At 40.5% G+C, this 18,402-nt stretch overlaps 1 protein-coding gene across 1 annotated transcript in view; it reads right to left on the bottom strand.

The window, feature by feature from the left end:
* Slc24a3 (solute carrier family 24 member 3) overlaps positions 1–18,402 on the bottom strand; it is a 476,343-nt gene that overhangs the window by 140,594 nt on the left and 317,347 nt on the right. The gene's annotated exons all lie outside the window — the stretch shown is intronic.

An 18,402-nucleotide genomic window follows, 5' to 3' on the forward strand; every position in this document is an offset into this window, starting at 1 on the left:
AAGAACATTTGCATATGAGTTTGTCATGCTGTCAAATTAATAGCCATATTTCTTAACCGGAATGAATCTGCCTATCTTATAATCATAAGCCATCTTTTCCCCTTTAACCCTAAATTTGCATGTCATGTGTGATTTATATTGGTAGTAGAAAATTTTAGAGGTGATTTTTTTTTATACTTGGCTGACCTCTGAGAAGCCAGGAAGGTAGCACCCAGAAAAGGCTCTAAAATAATTTTTTTATTGCTTGATACAATCTATACACAAAATCATTTGCCCATAGCAGTTTTGAATATGTCAAATAAAAAAAATTAATGCTGTATTATACAGCTCTGTGGATCAGCCAGAAATACCTCCCCAAACTGTAATAGACTCAAACCCTCTTTTGCTGTGTAACTTGGCTGATCCAATGACATGCAGGTTTTAACATTATCCTTGAAAGGACATCCAAATTAAGTAATTGAAATACAGAGCAACACATCTGTGGATTAACCAAGACCTAAATAAGCTGTCCATCACTGACACAGGCAGCTCATTGGAGCAGCTGGCATTGCTTGGAACTTCACGCACCCTCTCAGTAAGAGCATGTCCCCATATTAAGTATTGATCTTATTGCATGCCCAGAACCTCTATCCAATACTCTAACACAGAGCTGGGATAAGAAATGAACAGATCTGCCAAGCTCTCTGTGCTTTCTAGGGTGGAAACCTACTGTGGAAACCATACTGACTTTGGTTCATGAGACAGGGGAGGCGAGGTGGGCATAGACACTGTCAATCAGACATCCTATAACAAAGTACATCAGGGGATGCTATGAAGCCTGTGAGATATGTGGAGGCTCCTTGCCTTCTGTAGGGCACTTTAAGGCACCTGCGGAGCAGGAGTGAAGAAGAGGCTGCTTCTATGGCTACAATCCTCTGTAGATCTCTCCCATGAGACTCATGGAAAAGCAGGTTCCCACCAAGAAAATAAAGTGTCCTAAGAGAACAAAGGACCCCCCCCCCAAAAAAAAAAGGCTCAGAGTGCAGATGGTGCAAGACTCTTACAGGAGGTGGAATATCTATAGGGCTTTTCATACAGCTGGCAGGAATCTTTGCAGAAGACTAAGGCACTTTTGGATTCATTTGTACTGTCCTACATTTCCAAAGGATAGAGCATATCATTGAAGAGGAGAATAGTAACATTTGCCCCTGTTTGAGATCCTACCCCAGGTCCTTTACAGAACTGTCTCTCTTAGTTCTTCTGGTACTTGTAGGAGGCAAGCAGTCCTTGAGTTCATTTCTCAGACAATGCAGGGAGATATGACAAGCAAATGGCAAGGCTTAGATTGAACTTCAGGTCCTTCTCCACCCTTCTCTGAGCCCAGCTCCCTCTACACAGGTCTGGTCTCATTGGTGGTACCTCTGATTTAAAGCTTGCCTTCTGCTTTTCTGTCTCTTCCAACCTTGGGGAGAGAGGAACATGAGTCCCAGCCATCTACTTTAGGGCCACCTGTCAGGGTTGATGATACTCTTTCATGCCTTTTCTTTTAAAGGTTTTCTGTAAAATACAAGACAGATATGAACTCTGAACAAGCCAATGTGAGGCCTGGGGTGGAGATGATGGGCATACCGAGAGAAGGGGCAGATCATCTCTGGAGCTTTGGCTTAAATCTGAAGATCACGGGGTTCTTCTCTTCTTTGGAGCTTAGGGGAGCTGTCAGAGTAGGAACATGCACATAGCATTGTTTGTTCATAGTCGGGAATATGAATGGGTTTTGCTTATGAATCCAGACTCCCTTTTCCTGAATGGCAGCGACATCCACCAAGTATTTATATCTTCCATGTTCCAGGCTAGGCTGGCACAGAGTGATTTCTGTGACCTGGACAATCCCCGCCTAGCCAGTATCATTGCTGATATCTAGCAGAAGATTTCTGTAACGTGGGAGGATACCCAGAAAGGTGAAGGGGCACATTGACTCTCACTGTGTAAATTCAACTGACTCTTCTCACTTTATGAAGCCTCCAGTGTGGGACTAATCAGTGTCCATGCAGGTGGCCTACCATATTGTTTTGGGAGCATGTGGGGGAAAAAATGGGCAAAGGTGCCTGGGGGAAGGGACAATGCTCACAATCCATTCTTACTGTTGCAACAGTGGCCATGCTCTTGGGACATGGCCAAGCCAGCCCGCTGGAGGAAAAGACACAGGCAGCAGCGCCTTTCACTCTACTAATTCTTGCCAAGCCTGTCAGAGATCAGGAGACAAAATGATAACTCTCCAGTATAGAGCAGCTGCAACTGGCCAAGCCCAACCCAAGTTCAACAAATCAAGGAAACCCAAGGACATTTGAGTCAAGTGACTGGTTTTGTATGTGGCAATTGAGACACAGAAAAGGTAACAAAGATAGTCACAGTGACTGATTACCCAGAAGGCAGACTTTCAAACTTCTTAAGTGACAAAATGACACAGAAGAACTTCCAAGGACAGGGAGGACCACACCGTTTGTTTCCACTGATGTACATTTCATATGCTAAAAGAATATACTACTCAGAGACCACTAAGAAGTGAATTTGTGCCAAGAATGTCAAACTTTAGTTTTTAAAAAATTATTATTTTTTTTCTATTGAATTTTATTGGGTATTTTATTTGTTTACATTTCAAATGTTATCCCTTTTCCTGGCTTCCCCTCCAGAAGTCCCCTATCCCATCCTCCTTACCCCTGCTTCTATGATGGTGCTCACCCACCCACTTACCCACTCCTGTTTCCCCACCCTGGCATTCCCCTACACTAGGGCATCAAGCCTTCCCAGGACCAACGTCTCTCCTCCCATTGATGTCTGACAAGGCCATCCTCTGCTATATATGTGGCTGGAGCCATGGGTCCCTTCATGTGCACTCTGGTTGATGGTTTAGTTCCCAAACTTTAGTCTTTAAAGCGTTCTTTGTTCACTAATTTAATAGTATTGCATCAAGGCACCAACTCAAAGCTAGATGACCTGGTAGGTAGAAGCTCTAAGATTTAATGAGTCACTGTCATTTGACAAATAAGAATGATTGAGGTCTAGTTTGGAGAGCTGAAGACAGTGGCTTCCTGAGATCATAGGATTGAGTTCTATAACATGGCTGACACTGGTGGCTGTCTAACCACAGATCATTCATTTTGTTAATCTCGCAAATATAATCCTAATGTTGTGCTGAATAATGCCTTTATCTTTTCTAGTGTCCCTAGAACTAGCTATGGCTGTACGACACTGTTTTGGTCAATGTGAATAAGACACAGATGCAATTTAAGTCACCTTTTCTTCTTGCTTTGAAGTTTAATTGGACCTCTTAAGCCTCCAGTTCTGTTTTTTTATGAGTCCCAGTCAACTTTGGAACCATCTAATGAGACAGTACTTATCTTTAAGTTTTATCTCAAGAGCCACCTCTCCTATGAGGCCTTCTCTAGTCTCCTTTACTTCCCCTGCTCAACAGAACATCTACCACTATATACACTAGAGAGAAACATGGAATGGCAGAAGCTATTGTATAACTCTGAGGTAACAAATACAATGGTAGATTCCAACATGGTAAGGGTAGCAGAGACCCAAGAACACCAGTTTTCACTGTACTTGTTGCCTAAAACCCTATCCCTTTGTTCTTATTATGTGAGAGATGGAATCCCTTTTGTTTTAGTCTCCATTAGTTGAGGTTTCTACCCTGGACCCATGTTTCTCTCTAGTGTATATAGTGGTAGATGTTCTGTTGAGCAGGGGAAGTAAAGGAGACTAGAGAAGGCCTCATAGGAGAGGTGGCTCTTGAGTTGAAACTTAAGGATAAGTACTGTCTCATTAGATGGTTTCAAAGTTGATTGGGACTCATAGAAACAGAACTGGAGGCTAAAGAGACTGCTCACTGCATTTGTTAAACAATCATGAGGGACTAGGTTTATAGCACAGATTTCACATAAAAAGTCAGGCAAGGCATGGAAGTCATATTGTGAGAGTGGAGGAGGGGATGGGGCTGTGGGGGTGAAGCTTGCTGACTTCTGGCTTGGCTGCATGATCACTGAGAAATTCAGTTAAGGGAATAAGATAGAGAGTGATAGAGTAGACCACCAGACATCCTCCTCTGTGTGTGTACCTGCATGCACTTGTGAACACATCCATGTTCATACACTCACTCACAAACACATCGACATCCACACCCTTGTGTGTGCACATGCGTACAAACACACACACACACACACACACACACCCGGCAGCAGAAACAACAACAACAAAAATAACTGAAGAACTTGGCTACAGTGGTTAAACTTAAAAAAAAAAAAGCCCACTATAACCAGAGATATTTGTGGATTGTGACTTAATGGAGGTGAACAGGCTGTAGCTGAAATGTTGATATCCATAAATGTTTCCGAATCGTAGGGAAAATGTATTTGAGCAGCGTGACTCTCACCCTGCTGTTTTATGTGGCGTCTACAGTCAGCAGATTTCACAGATAATTTCCTTTTACTACATCATCTTCCCTCCTGTCTCTGTCTTTCGATTCCATGAATGGAGAGCTGGGGAACCCTTCATAGGGATGGTCTATGGATCTAAACCTCCCAGGAACTGCGGTTCACTAATAAAAATGTAGATCTTTTCCCATCTCTTAGAACATTTTAAATGTTCATAGGATTGGGCTTGAAAAACAAAAGGATTGTGTTTAAAAGTATTTTCTTAGGTTTAGGGAGATGTCTAAGTCAGTCAAGTACCCTACTGTGTAAACACAAGGACCTGGGTTCAGATCCCTAGCAAGTACATAGAGGTTGGTCATAGCAATGCATGTCTATAATCCCAGCATTGGGGTTGGGCAATGGGGGGTGTGGAGACAGGTAGATTCCTGGAGCTTCACAGACCACCAGACCATCTTAGCGGAATCAGTGAGCTTGGCTTCAGTGACCTTGCCTTCTATATCTCCATACATATGTGCACATACCCATATGCCCATGTATATACATATAATATAGGCATACATATACAAAATAGATAAATCATTTTCTCATAACAAGCTTTGTGTTTCCTGATGCCATGAAGCTACAGTAGAACTGATCCTGTGTCTACTCATAACTGAGGGACGCCAGTGGCCACAGAGTGACAGATTAAGTCTTATAGCACAGATACAAGTTTCAAATAAGATGGCTAGGGAAAGGGTTTGCAGGGATGAGGAACTTATCTGGTGTTCTTTCTACATCTTACTGTATTATTCAAGCAAAATTTAAAACACTACTAATTTTTCAAAATCAAAATCTGCTTCAGTTGTGGAAAAAATGCTCAGTAATAAACCCTTTGTGGAGCTCTCAAGCAATAACTTGTGGGGGCTGGTATATCAGCACCTAGCTCCTTTGGTTCAAAGAAAGGTGACTAGATGGCCAGTTCACAGCTATATAGAGTGTCCCATGCCCAGAGGGTTGTGTGCCTGTTCATGGACCACTTTTCAATACCCTTCTTTTCCATGCTTCACTTTCTAGTCCCTAGTAACATCAGCTTCTACCACAATAACCATTTATATTCAACTCTTTGTCACAAGGTTGTTTCTGAACAGCCCAAATTAAAGCAAAAGGGAAGTGAGGTAAAGGAGAATGTGGGAGGAATATGAGCCAAAGTGAAATCAGGATGGACAACTTCAGAAACAATGGCCCTTGTCAAGTCTAGAGAGCTCGTCTGAATGTCACCTGTCATCATTAGTCAGCTGGTATTAGGAAGGTCTTTAGGGACATTTCAGGGCCTTGGATTTTTTTTTTTGTAATTTCAATTTTTATTGGAAATAGATTTTTTCATATCTGATCTCAGTTTCCCATCTCCTAGTTTCTTCCATATTCTCCCCACCTGTCTACCCACAGAAATCCACACCCCTTTCCTCTTTCTCATTTGAAAACAAGCAAGCAAGCAAGCAAGCAAGCAAGCAAGCAAGCAAGCAAGCAAACAAACAAACAAACCAAAATTGTACTAAACAAAACAAAAAGAGACCTAAGGAAGAAGCATAAAAAAACCCCATACAGACACAGAGACACACACATCTGCTCATACAGAACTTCCATGAAAACATTACATTGGAAACCAAAATATTTAAGTAAAAGACCTGTAAGGTAAATAAAGTTGGGCTTAGATTCTAATGGAAAGAATTATATATATTGACACTTCCTCCATTAACACAAATTCTATGATAAGTTTGTTTTGAAAAAAAAAATTCAGTATGCCTAGACATCCTAGAGGTCTCCTAGGACATCTTAAGGGTAGACAACTTTCTTGGCATGCACGAGGCTCTGGTTTAAATCTCCAGCCCAAGGATGAATGAGTGAATTGAATAAACAAGAAAACAGCCAAGAAGCTGCTCAGTTGTGGTTGAGGCTGTTCACATTCACAGCACCAGAAGCCATTTGTTGTGGAGCCTGGAGACTTTGCTATCTTTGGGGAGAAAGTTTAGTAGAGGAAGACCCTGCTAAATGCCTCCATTCTTTGGCTTCCTTCTGTCTTCTCTCTTTGCTTATCTTACTCCACGTGACTTGGTGCTGCCTAAGCCCTGACCTGGCTCTTGTGTGTGAGAAGTGGAAGGCATCCAGTTCTCCTACTGCCCCTGCTGGACATCTGCTGAAGGGACGTCTGGGAACAGGTGGGTAAACCTGGGCTGCTGCAGATGGTGACAAGGGTTTGTTCATTATGTTGTGTGTGTCAGCCATACTCTTTTACAATGTGTAGGAAGGAATACTGAACATCCTCAGTCAGGAACTTGCCTCCGGCTACACAGCTAGCAGGAGACAGAGCCAGGGTGTGAACCTCCTGAGTATACATACTCCATCACCAGGCCATAGAGCATCCCAGGAAGAGGACTGGCTACTTCTGCTTCTGTCCCCCTGCCTGAATTTAAATTCCCTCTGTGGAGATCTCCCTTAAGATAGGAACCCTAAGCTGGATCAATAAGCATCCAACTTCCAAAGGAAGTTTCATTAATTTTTTGTTTTTAATTGTATCTCTTTTCTTAATCAACATATTTGTATTGATAATGTAAAATATGATGTATGTGTGTGTGTGTTTTGCTGGGATGATTAGCTTTAACTCTAAGCTAAATCCAAAGCCTCAACATGGTATTTTGATTCATGTGCATGTTGGGTAATCATGTATACATCTCAGGATACTTGGCATAACAATCATGCTATACTTTTGTCAATACTCTAAATACATCACAATGATCTCTCCTATTTTGGCATATACAACACACTGCTGTAGACTCTGCTCTTCCCGCTAAACTGTTCTTTCCTAACTGCTCAAAGGAGTTCCGCATTTTCTCCCTCCGTGAGTGTAGACAGAAAATCACAGTAGTAACAGCAAAACCTGAATGTGGGTCTTCAGTGGACATCTCAAACATTTCTCACTCCTGGAAAGTGGACTTTACGCTGTCCCCTGTAACAATGCTCCTTCCAAAATAAGTTGTTGGAGACCTATGATAGATCTTCTAATACATGAATTAAAGGTCATAGGTAACTTTATTACTGTCCCATGTATATAAGAGTCACCATATAATACATATGAAATGTGGGCAGATTCTAGAGGGTCTGATCTATGAAGCCTGGGCTTAGACCCAGGAATCTGCATTTCTAACAAGCAGAAGGTAGATCTGTTGTAGGCAGTCCAAGGGAACACAGTGTATTCTCTGTTTCTAAAGGATTCCCGGACTCTCTGTGATTAAAGATCTGCTATAAACTCCTTTTCTGACACTCAGCACGCTGGAACAACTTGCTTCCTGGTGCTTGCACACAGTTTAAATCAAGGTAAGAGTTCTCTACGACTGCAAAGTTTTGGACACCCAAACAATTTTTTTGCTTGTTCCTTTATCATCATTTCCAGGGTTCTACCAGACCCTGAAAAGCCAAGAAGAATCCGAGGTGAAATGTCCAATCTCTCTTTCCATCCTGTCTTTCAGAGTAAAGACTTGGAACCCAAGAACCCAAGTTAATTGACATCAATATGATGATGACTAGATGCCCCAGCAGACTGGCACCCTGAACTTAGGTTTGGACAGTTATTTCAAAACCACAAGAACCTTTTCAGGATAAAACCATCTCCTTAACTGTGTGTCTTTTTAGTATGTTCAACCCAGTCCCATGGATGTGCTGGCAATAGTGTTGAAAGCTCCTACATTGGATCGAGCTGGGAATATACCTGGATCCTTCTTGAGAGGGTACAAAGAACTAGCAAACTGGATATGTGGGCAGGAGGTTCAGTCTCGAGCTGTGTGTGTAAATGAATAAAAGTTAACAGGCCTGGATTGTGTGGGGCGTAAACTCTTACTTTCACTTGGTTGCTTACCATCTAGTCTTTCAAATTAAGCCAGACCCACACTTTCTCTTACAGAGCTTCCAACTTCACACTTCAATGACAATGCATTAGAATAATTGCCAGATAATTACTATGGACTTTTAAGTAGGAGATTCAAAGCCTCTCTTTGTCAGGCAATTAGCTTGGCTGGGCACATGGACTCCTTTTTCTTCTCTGGTTGATGTTAGCTAGATTAAAATTCAGGGAGATTCCAGGGAAACCAGTTAGTTGGGGCATGACTACTGCTCTCACTAAGTCCTTGCAATCTGTTTGGCTAGTGTGACCTTAAGAAGCAATCAAGGTTCAAGAGAAAAATGGTCCTAAACCTTTGTACTTAACCCCCCCCCCCTTTGTTGTTAGAGAAGCACTCTGAGGTGTTCTCATGATGACAAAAAAGAATGGACTTGTAGTTTGTAGATGTTGATGACAGCATTAGGAGACACAACTGCAAGGTGGAACAGTAGCATTTAATCAGCCTTTCAGTTACTCTCCCCAGGGTTTAGAGGAAGCAGGAATCAGTGTTGAAAATAGGAACCCAGGAAGTCATCAGAGGTAGAGCACACAAGGGTACAAGAGAAAGGAATGTTGAGGCTAGAAAGGCTATGATGCCGACTGGAAGAGAGTTGTAGTTTTGAGTTTTTAAAGTTCCTGTTTATATTCCACAAAGCCAGAATAGAGGGAACTTGCTTCATGATTAGTGCTCTTCCTCAGTGTAAGGAAGTCAAGGGAAGCATCAAAGATGCCACAGGCATGAAGCAGGATACCAGTTACAAAGATGGAAGCAGAAGCCTGGGTCATATTTCAGGTGTGCCATACTAGGTAATTTAACCCTACTAGGCTTTTACTTTTTCCTTGTCTTTAAAAATGAGGGGAATAATATCATTTGCCTTATATGGTGATTTTGAAACTAGATAACATATGCAAAATTTTTAGCATAATATCTAGAATGCAGCAAGCATTCAAAACCTGCTAGACAACATTGTTGATAGGGAAGGTCATTATCATCTTAATTGATATATTAGATATATTAATATATCTATATATATAGATATCTATATATATCTATATATAGATATATTGATATATTAGAGAATTATATTAGGCCCATAGCCTAGAAGGGACTTGGAGAAGTGTTCATAGTCTTTCTTATATCCCCTTTTCTCACAAGGAAAGACTTCACAAAGAAAGGCTTATTGTTCTCTGGGTGAGGTGGCTACTTCCATAGAAGCAACCACACATGGATGGTTTGCCAAAAAGTTTGGTTTCCTTTTCCTCCTTTGTCTCATAAGAATTGATAACCATCCAAAGAAGCCCAAGCCCAAGTTTCACATTCCACCAGACACATGATTGAGGGGTCCCCAGTGGTCAATGGAGATGGCCAACTCAATGGTAAAATTCAACCCATCCTGGATCCAATGTTAATTGCCAGTGAGAAACAGATGGTGTCTAAGTCTAGATCCATCTGCTCCACATCTGTGAGATCTTTTCCCAGAGGAGAAGACAGGGCTGTAGCCAATTTCTATTTTGCTCCAAGAAAGATTAGACTATTGCATTGAAGAAACCATCTTATTTGTCATGATAAGATTTTCTCTAACTACATAACCACAAAACACTAGGTCATATGTGTAAGCAAAGTTAGTGGGACACAAGTCACCACCACAGCTCAAGACACTTACAGTGAGGGAGGAAAGAATGCGAGTATGCTAGTCTACCAGTTTGTAATATGTTCCTTGCCCTAACATATCCCCTTATTACATAAATTTTGATAATCAAGGAGCTTTGGTGGGAAATTATTTTATTATATTTTATTATTGATACTAATGATACTTTAAAAACATGAAATAAGAATCTCCCTTCTTTGAAACAGTCTACTAATTGACAGAAGAAGAATGGTTGTCATGACTACTGGAGGGTATATTGATCTTACTAGGTTCTGATCAACTAGGAACTTTGATTCTGCTGTATTATTTAATGGACACCAACGGTACCTTTTCTCGGTTACATTTTCTCAGCAAGTTTGCATAGATAGGGACTGATGTCTTTGACTGTGGCTTTTGGGTGACAATGGGTGACAGATGGGTGATAGTCCAGGGAATGAAAAGTTGTGTGCTGTGTGGAATGGCTATATCTCTTGGCCCATTTCAGACAATGGATAACTCTTCACCTCACATGTGGTTCTGTCTTTCTGCCTGAAACCTCTACTAGTACTCTAGACTGTCCCTTAGTTCATCCCTACAGAAGTCTGAAAGTGCCCGTGTCTTAACAACCTAGGGTCAATTATCTGAAAAAATGATGCAGGAGTCAGGGAGTCAGTGGCCCAATCTTCCTTGTCCTCTGGGTAAGGCCCAGGTTGTGGTGTGCAATATGCCCCACAGAGTCCTCAGTGGACTCGAGTCCAGTTGTTCACAGTAAGCCAGAGATTTACCTTCCCCCTTTAGGCTTCCCCTTCCTTTTTGATTTGCCTTCTTTCCATTACTTTTGCCATTTTGATTTATGGAGATTAGTTCAAATAAACAACTGTGGTAGTGTGCTGCAGCAGGCTGATGTTCATGAGAGCCAATCACCAATTTTCAAGAGTTTTGTTAGACAGTATAACATTGGTACCTTGAAACTGGCATGCAGTATTAACACCCTGGAAATTTATGAACACTAATAATTAGGGCTTTTATGACAGAGTTAGCATTTAAGGAGAGAGCTTGTGTGCATGTATTTACTAGCACACTACTATCTTTATCTAAGTCCTTGTCTAGAGCTTTCAAATGAAAGAGGATCGGGAGCAAGTAGAGTCATTTTGCAGGAGAGAATTTCCAGTTTAAGTTTCCAGAGTTATTATAAATATTTCTTTATTGGTTAAAGATTAATGATTCTAAGTTAATCTAGCAGGAGAAGATTGTTGGTTCTCTGATTTAGAATTAAGTGAGCAGGGAGATAAATTAAAAAGAAGAGATAGAAGCTAGGAGTTTTTGCTACTAGATTGTCATTCTCAAAGGAAACATTTATGACCTTGAATTACATGAAGACTTATTAGATTATTAAACAGAGGAAAAAGGAAACACCAGAAAAGGAAAAAGAAATGATTGGTAAAACAAATCACATCACACAAACTGGAACAATAAAATAAAATGAAAATCTTTACTTTTCAGAAGACCCTATGAAAATGAAAGGGAAGGCCATAGAGTGGGAGAAAATACTCACGAAATACGCATCTCATGATACTTAGAGCCACTACCCAGGAAGACCAGTGGTGAGTCCAAAGGAAATCAACACAGTGAAAAGTGAGCCAAACATGTCATCAGACACTCCCTGTTTGAGAACAAATGGATGAGCAAGAAGCTTACGAGGACACATCTAACATCACCAGTCATCAGGGAAATGCAAACAAGACCCACACATAGCTACTGTTAGAGACTCAAATACCATCAGCAAGGCTAACAAGACTGGGCAAGGCAGCACAAGCAGGATTGTGAGCTGGAGGAGAGCTGCCTAATAGTAAAACAAACAAACAAACAACCACAAATAAACATGTAAACAAACAAACACAAATCATACAATCATGTCAAGTGTTGGTAAGAACTGGGGTTAGCTTGAGTTCTCATATATTACTAATTCAGTACACAAAGGTTCAGTTACATTGTTAAGAGGAGGTTTGCCAGCATCTCATAAAAACTCAGCATATACATTCCATTCCCAATATTTATGCCAAAGACAGGAAAACATCTGTAGACAATACTGTGCATGAATGTTCATAGCAGGTTTTTATAACCTTGATGTCTTCCAATGAATGAATGAACAGGCAAACTTCAACACACATACATAATTGAACCCTGCTCAGCAATTAAAAGTTGTTCTTCTATACAACACATGAACACAACTATATGGCTAGATCACAAATGTAAGGACATGTATCCAAATCCCATATTCATGGTATGCTAACATTGAAAATTTATAATGCCACATAATATTTCTGAACTGTAAACTTAAGGGTTCTCTGGTAAAGTCAGTTATGTTGGATGGTATTTTTTCTGGGTCAAATTTAAAGCAACATTTTGCTGAAGTAGACACAGGGAAAGAATGTTCTGCTAAGGCAAGCAGATGAAAGGACATATGATGAAGGATTCTTTGCCAATGACATACATGTATTGGTCCACCTTACATAGAGTAGCTGAGCTCCATTTGTCAGGACTCCATAGAGAAAAATGCACCAAAGAACTTCTGGTGGTGTGCCAAGGCTTCTTGCCACTTCTATAGACTCAGGTCAATTGGCAGAGTGGTGATGGCTGAGACAGACTCAAGTGCCTAGGCAAGATGTATGGAGGACATGTGATGTTTGGCGGTTATAAATAGGACTCTATGGACCGTGATGGAGGATGAGTTTGCTTGCTTGCATAGCTAAATGCTTCTTGGTCTCCCATCTTCACCGATCTTCACTTTGCTGAGAGAGGTACACTTGAGAACTTTTCCTAGACTTCCTGTTGTCCCTGGCACCTCTTGCTGATTTGTGCCAAGACTGAGGCCTGGCTGGCTCTGCTAGGTAGTACCACCACTGATAATTCCTGTTTGCTCTCCTGATGCTACCAAACTGGACTGCTGGTATATTCGCGAAGTGTTTGTGAGTGGATTGACCTGCCACTGCTGACCTGTGAATTGAGCTGTTAATTTTCTGACAATGCAACTGGAACCATTTCTAAACATCCCCCTATTTCCTTTCTTTTCCACTACCTCTGGTAGGCGGTGGGCTAGAAGGGAGGTTAAAGTATTTAAGAAGTATCATTAAAAATAGATGTTGAAAAAAATTAAAGTTATATATTCCACTAAAAAAGCCAACATCAAACTACCAGAAACCAGAGAACAAACACCAAATGGGTCTTCAAAACTGCCAAGGTCACAAAATCATAGACCTAAGATCTGACATGGATTAAAGGAAATTGGTAACACTGACTTAAGTGCATTATGGAATCTTGGATTAGAATAGAAAGGTAGATCAATTAACATACACATTACTTCAAACATGTTACTTTAATATAAGGACATTTTAATAATTAAAAAAAGAAAGGTAGATCAATGGGGAAACTGATGAGAAATGATATGGTCTGTAGATCAGCCCAAAGTCAATTCATGAATTTGATCATGATACAATGTTTAAGATGTCAATATTTGGGGAATATAAGTCAAGGGTATATAGGAAATCTCTAAACTATTTCAATATATATAAGTTATTTAAAAATAATTTTTAAAACTATTTTTTACAGAAAATTATAACTCAAGCTGATTGGGAATTATGTTGGTGTTTCTCAAACTGACCCAGAGAATCTGACAGTTCTCCAAAGCGCTTGAGGTAAGGAAATAATAGATCCTGCATTCTCCATACTCATCAACCTTCTGCCCTTTACCCATGATACTTTGCTTATGATACATTCTAACATGTTAGCTATACATGAATTTATGTATTGTATTGCCATGGCTTCATTACAGAGGGCAAATACTGGTAATATCTCTTACATGTTCCAAGGTATTATATCCCAAAACATTCCAGTTTGGTCTACATTTCTGAGAACTTTGGTTTTTGATGCCAACAAATACACAGCACATACTGTCTGTGGAGTAAGAGGGAAATTCTACTCAGAGGTTAGATTATACTAGTCACTAGAAACTCTGAAAAGTAGTCCCAGCCAGGTATCATCGTATCAGAAACTTGGCAGCAACTTGCTTTATAAAGGGAGTTACTGAGCTGTGAAGTGGTGAAATTGCCTTTAAAAAGCCATACTGGCCACCACAGCAACATTTTTACACTCTAGCTAATAACAATGCCTTCTTCTCAATTTGACATCATTATTTGGGATTTGCCAGAAGAAAACCCACACTTATTAAATTACTTAACTCAATGGTGAAATTATTCAGCTGACTCTGAATTCTCTACTAGTTTGGATGATAGGGTAAGGAAGAAGACAATTTAATAAGACAAACTGATTATTAGCAATGTGAACAATTTCCCAGTAGACTATTTTGTTAGCAAGCAAGGAATTTTATTTTGGATTTCCTTTATGCCTAAAACACACTTGGAAATATTCAAGTGTGATGGTCATCTTTTTTTTTTTTTTTTTGTCAACTTGACCCAAGTTAGAGTGAATTGGGAAGAAGGAACATTAGGGAAAGTGGATTGAGGAATCGCCTCCCAGATTAGCCTGTAGGTATGTGTGTAGGGCTATTTCCTTGATTAATGGTTGATGTAGGAGGGGCTGGCCCACTGTGGGTGGTTTCAAATCCTAGGAAAGTGTTCTTGGGTTGTATGGGAATTTTTATAAGGTTATATACTCAATTCATGAGGCACAAGCCAGTGAACAGTGGTATTCTATGGTTTCTCTTTGGTTCCTCTTTTGAGTTTCTGCTCTGACTTCCTTCAGTGATATTCTGTGTCTTGGGATGTAAAAGGCAAATAAACTCTTTCCCCTCCCAAAGTTGCTTCTGGTCATATTTACTGCAGTTATAGAAAGCTGAAGATCAAACCTGAGCCTGCATGCTAGGCAGACATGCTCCCCTTGAAAATGCATTTCTTGTCCCAACAGAGAACTTTTAGCATCCCTAACCACTAAATATGACAATATTTGGTTATAGGCTCTTTAAGAAGTGATTAGGTCATAAGGGAGAATCCTTCAAGAATGGAACTAGTATTCTTTTAAAATGAAAAATTGGACAAGCTCTAATTATGGAGGGGGAAGGAAATAAATACTGAATAAAGAGAAAGATAAGAGGGTAAAATGATTGTAAGAATGTCTGGAAAAGTCAGAAGGAATCACACTATTAACTATATATTTAAAAATACCTATAATACATATACATATATAGTTTAAATGAAGTGCTCTCATTTCAGCTGACAATACTCCTTCCAAGAGACAAAACCTACCTAACAAAAACCCAACATCAGGCATGAGAAGCCCTCTTTTGAGTTGTTGGTTAGAGTTGTCTAAGAGACTCCCAAAACATTACAGACTATTGCTAGTGCTCTGGGTTGCCCTCTCCAGCTAGAAATGGAAGGTAATTCCCTATTGCTGAAGATACCATGAACTGCAGACACATGAAGGTCCTGAGCTAGAACTGACTTCAATGCTTCCTCTCTGAGCACTAGGTTTTGTGGTACCAGAAGGAACCATGCAAGCTTCCAAAAGATGGAAGCAACAAACACTCATATGCTGCTTATGAAATACACCAATAAACAGCATGGTACAATAACCCGAAGGGTGCATTAGTGGTGTATATACCTTGGTGATAACTAACAGCTCTTTAATTGGACTGAAGACCTGTTCACCAAGAGGGAAATCATACCTAGTGCTGGAAACCTTGACTACCCAGGGCTAGTGAAGACATGGATATTGGAGAAGAACATAAAATTGTCACCTTATTAAACAAGCATTAGCTCTAACTATAGTCTAACTATTTGTCCTTTAGGCCACAGACAAATGTTGTCTTCACCTCTCATTAAGAAAATGTTTCTTTGTAACCAATGGAGACTATCACATAAAAATTCATGAAAATGCTGAGTTATGGTGCTTAACCCCAATGGATACACGTACAGTACCTCTGCATCTAAGGCTTGGGGATCATTCTTGAAGAGGGAGTAGAAAGATCATAAAAGGCAGAGTATCACAGAGTTTGCTGTAAGACTGTACTTCCTAGTAATATCAGAAGCTATACAAATAAAGTTTCACCAACATGGCTGCCTGAACACAAGCTGAACAAGGACAACAATAGTCATGCAGAAACGGACTAGGGAAGCTCAGGAAGCCTCCACTCTATACAAGGAACTGCAGTCAGTTAGGAAACACTGAGTGTTGGAGAAGAACACAGCACTTGGTTATCAAATACTAAATGGTCAGCCTTGAAAACAGACATACAAGTAATATTATATGGAGTTAGCACACACAAACACACACACACACACATATACACACATATTATATATATATATATATATATGATGCTAAAACATCTGTCTTGCCTTCCTTACCAAATGAGCACACATCTATGTGTTCTTATGTTCTAGAAAGCCCGCAGAAGACAGAGAATTTGATGGTACCTTAATCTTGGGCTTCCCAGCTTCCACCCTGTGGGGACTGAATTTCTCTTATTTATAAGACACCAACCTAAGCTATTTCGTTACTGGGACATGGCAAGCCTTTCTGCATATCCTTGTGATGACTAGCACCTTCTTGACTGGGGCTGTTGAGACTTTTGTTGTTAAGGTATTTGTTACAGGGAAGTCCTTTAACACCAAGAGCCATTTGTTATCTCTCCAATTCTTTACAAGATGAATTTTGGAGATTGTTTCCCCAATCATAAAGTAAAAGAGTGGTTTTTAAAAATGATATTCTGCCTCACACTGTCCTCTTCATTTTATAAGTGAGAAGCTGAGGCCCGCTGACAAGGGCTTGGTATTCCCAAGGGGAGGGAACCTGTTATTGGAGCTATTGCAGGTTTGCTTATAGCTCTAGACAAGTTGATTTTACAGTTTCATTTAGAGTAATTTGGCAATGATCTGCTGCCACCCTCAGTTAGTTAGAAGGAAACTATGTTTCCTTCCTGTTGTTGAGACTAACCAATAGAGGAAGAAATATGGCCATTCTTTAAGTAGAATTCAGTGAATTGGAAATGGATAATGCAATTTACCATCCATCAATCCTTGCTGTTTCTATTTTCTCTTTTAGAAATGTCAAGTCACCCCCAGGGTCTCTGGAATAATCTGCTCTTGCTCCCAGCACAGAACCTCTCTAGGATCCCAGGACATTCATTATTTGATGTCTCTTTGGCAAGTGAGTTATTTATGACCAGCAAATAACAGGTTCTCATGAGTTACTGAGCTGAAGAATAAGGAAGTTCCACTCTTTTCCTCAGGAATGCTCTGTTCCTTTTTTCGTGGGGAGGGGTGGTGGGATACATTAATGCTGTTGGTCATTGAGTGATGGCTAACTCAAAATCAATTTTACGAACTGCAAAGAATTAAAAAAAAAAAAAAACAACAACCAGCCCTTTATCAATGGGAACAAGGGTAACTGATAGCAATGTCTTAGCAGAACTGGGAAGGCATCTCCAAGTTCTACATTCTATGGGTAGGATGCTTCTGTCCTGCTCTTTCAATTCTTCCTCTAGACTGAGTGGATGGCTTTGCCAGTATTGGGTGGTTGCAGTTCTTGATTAGTTGTTCTGTTTCTCTGTTGGGTGGTGGTGGTCTTCTTCTTTCTTCTTCCTTTCTTCTTCTTCCTCTTCCTCCTCCTCCTTCTTCTTTCCTTCTTTCCTTCTTTCCTTCTTTCCTTCCTTCCTTCCTTCCTTCCTTCCTTCCTTCCTTGCTCTTCCTTCTTCTTCCTCCTTTCTTCTTCCTCCTTTCTTCTTCCTCCTTTCTTCTTCTTCCTCCTTCCCCTCCCCCCTCCTCTCCCCCTCCTGCCCTCCTCCTCCTCCTCCTCCTCCTCCTCCTCCTTCTTCTTCTCCTTCTTTTCAGTTACTCAATAAGCTGGCATTCAGACTACCCAACAAGAGGAAGCACAATTTGGGGTTTACTAAACTTATTTCACTTTTCTCATTTGTTGACCTTAGGGCCTTGGAGATCTTCTCTTGGGTAAGGAAAAGGAAGGGAAGAAAGACCCGTCCTTTGGGAATTTCTTTGTAGAATGTAATGTGCTTCATTAGATCCTTTCATGGATCCCTCCTTAGGCATTGCAGCTGTCCCTTTACAAAGATGTCATCAGCTCGCACAGTCATAGAAATGGAGAAACTGAAACTTTCTGAGATGATGTCACTTGCACAGAGGATGTTATTTGTCACCAGGAAGTGAACTCAAAGCGCCATGTGACTTGTAGCACCACAGCATTCTTCTTTCTCTATGCCCTCTCCTCATCCCCCAAACTGCTGGAAGCACATCTTGAGCAAAGGGAAATATGACAACTTCTCTCCTCTTACTTTGGATTTGCTGCTTGCATGGGCTCCTGGGCTACCATCGTGGATGGTGGAAATGGGCTAGCCAATATTCCATCTCTGGGTTGTTTCACTCAGATCATATTGTTGTCACTTAAACCATTACTCTTTGCCTTCAGTGCCTTAGAA

Source organism: Mus caroli, unplaced genomic scaffold (genome assembly GCF_978045245.1).
Source record: "Mus caroli unplaced genomic scaffold, Mus_caroli_1 scaffold_2, whole genome shotgun sequence".
In the NCBI taxonomy this organism is placed as follows: domain Eukaryota; kingdom Metazoa; phylum Chordata; class Mammalia; order Rodentia; family Muridae; genus Mus; species Mus caroli.